Raw genomic sequence first — 2,891 nt, 5'->3', positions numbered from 1 at the left:
CACACGTGCGAAGAATGTTGTGGTTTGAAGACTTGCAACCTTCAATCTATATGTATCCCTAGCACACCAAGCCACTGGTTGATTTGTTCAAGGAGAAGGAGTTCCTTCATAAGAGCTAATCCGGACTTATGTAAGGACTTCGATACCCTCGTTGATGGTTCCCCCTCCTGAACTCGGTAGTGTTTTATTATAAGACTACTATGTGGTCATGCTTGTCTGGGACAACGTGTTCACATGTTAGTAGCAGAACCAGCTCATGTTTTGGAGCTTGCTATCGTAGTTCATCTCCCGAGAATCCCGCAACGTCATCTCGTCGATTTGTGTTGCAAACTTTCATTTTTCTTCCTAGACTCGATGGGTCTGGAATATTCTGACACCAACCAGATCTGAATCTCAGGCAGATATGATGGTTGGAACATTTCCCCAAGAACTATAATATTGGTTCCTCGATAACCGGTAAAGTGGATGTCGTGGCCAACACACCCAACCAGAAGACCTATTATTGTAGTATCTTGAGTGAAGAAGTTGGCCACCTCCCCTAAGGATTTCGTAGGATTTACTCCCTAGTTGCCCCTATGGATTTTTGTGTTCCCGAAGTCCGACCTTTTACTTGATGTTTTAGATATCAAACCATATCTATGAATGGGTTATACTAGCACATCAAGGAGAACATTAGAAGCGGAGTGCTAAATGTCTCTCGGTCGATCATCCAGATTTTATTTCCTTGGCCTCGCCAAGGTGAAATCTAAGAAGGTGTTATCTTCCTTTGCATCGACATCTTCCACCGGTATTCATCATGGTAGTAAGTTGTGTTGCCAGAATCCTTGACACGGATATTGGTAAAACCTTGATGATTATGGAAATGCTCAAGTTCTTGAGAGCACGCACAAGCGTTAGGTGTTACCATCGGCACTAACTAGGTTTGCCCTCAACTTCCTCGGTTATGCTATAACTTCTCAACAGTGGATTCACTCTCTATTGTTGGGTTCTCCCCCAGTTACCAGAATCATTCCCAGCATTTGCATTCTGTTCCCAGCTTGCACCACCAATGTGCCATTCTACCATGGGTCTCTTCCATTTCCGGTGATAAGCAAATTCATCCATTACGTTGTCTTCAACAAGGTAATCCACATCATCCAAGTCCGAGTATACCATTCCACCGAACCCCTCCAAACGATTGCTCGAGAATTGCCTTAGGCTGGTTTAAAGAGTTTCAATGATCTTTGAATCAAAAGTAATTCTTTTTGCCACTTAAGGTAATAATCTACGAATCACCCTCCTCCAGGATGTTTCGTCGTGGTATCATGGCAACTCAACTCCTCGCTATGTTGACAACCGTTTACCACCTTCTTAGGTGTGGAATTGTTGTCTACCTAGTGAACCCTCGTCATCCGTTTCTTTCCACCCCTCTTGATGTGTATCTCGTGTCTCAACCCGAGAGATGGTTCTAAGTCTCATTCCGTGAGTTAATCCTGAGTTGTTCGATCTTCGAGAAGATCGACCCTTCTAGAGTCTCCTTCTTCCCTCCATGTCATGTTGGCAGGATTTCTCAAGGCAAGACGACAAGACAAAGATGGTGATCGAATCAACGTTCATTTGAAGTGCAACCTGAATCGTGAAGATTATACTAGTTTGCGTTTCCCCTTCATCTTACCCTACGCTTGAATCTCGAGACGAGATTCTTGTTTAGTGGGGGTGAGTTGTCACATCCCTAGCTTCTGGTAATGCACTAGGCTAGACCTCATGTGAGCATCATGTTTTATTTCAAATGAAATTTGAATTGAGGAATTTTCAAAGCCTCAGAAACCTTCTAAAAATGATCAACATTAAAATCTCCTCAAAGAAGTCCAAGAAAATGCTCCTTTTAGTCTCTGAAAATATTGCAAAGAGGTAAAACTCAAAACAATATTTTTGGTATCTCAGAGATAATTATTTTGGCCATTTGAATTAATCCAATAACTAATTGCTTTGGATTTATATTTAATATATATTAAATATGACTCCAATAATTCTGGAAGTTTGTGAGTGGCTTGTATATATTTTAGCAAGCCACATAAAAATCTACAGAATTTATTTAAATGATTTAGTTGCTAAACTAAATTAGAACAAACCTGCAAAATAGAAAACAGAATTAAAACAGAAAGAGAGAGAGAGAGAGAGTTTTACCTGGCCACTTACCTGGCAACCCACTGGCCGGCCCAGCACTGTGCTGGCCCGTGCCAGCCAGCTGCTTCCCCTTGCCAGAGCAGGCAGGGAGGTGAGCATGGCGCGCCCGAGCTCGCCACGCACCACCCAGCCTCTCTGCATCGCCCTGGTCGCCGTTGCGCCGCATGGATCGTCTCCTGGTCGTCGCCCCGACCTCGCCGACATCCCATTCGCCCCCCCTACGCCTCTCCTCGCCCGTTCCCCGCCATGGCCGAAGCCTCCATGGACGCGCTGCCGTAACCCCGCACCCACAGCCACTGCCCCACCTCTCCGACGTGATCCCGAGCTCCGCCACGACGTCGTCGTCCTCTCCATCGAGTCACGCGGCGCCAGAAGCTCTGCTGCATCTCCAACGCCGCCGTTTCCGACCTCGGGTGCCGGTGATCCCCGCCGTCGATTCGCCGGACCCCGTGCCTCCCCTGCCTCGCCAGCAGCACCAGAAGAACCGCGGTGAGCCGCTGCATCGTTTCCCCCATGCCTCGTTGCCTAATTCGCCCCCTAGCCGCATCAACCACCGGAGCCGAGCGCTCCCCGCCGCCGGCCATGTCGCCGCCGCGGTTGCAACCCCCGCACGTCGCACCAGAGCATGTAGGCGTGCTCAGCGTTTCCTCAGGAAGCCGCAGATCCCACCAGTTCTTCGTGAAACGCGCCGTAGCGCCTAACCGCTCGAACCCGAAGCTCCGGCC

The sequence above is a fragment of the Triticum dicoccoides genome, chromosome 5A, assembly GCF_002162155.2.
Source record: "Triticum dicoccoides isolate Atlit2015 ecotype Zavitan chromosome 5A, WEW_v2.0, whole genome shotgun sequence".
Classification (NCBI taxonomy): Eukaryota; Viridiplantae; Streptophyta; class Magnoliopsida; order Poales; family Poaceae; genus Triticum; species Triticum dicoccoides.
Note: the sequence above shows the minus strand (reverse complement) of the source record.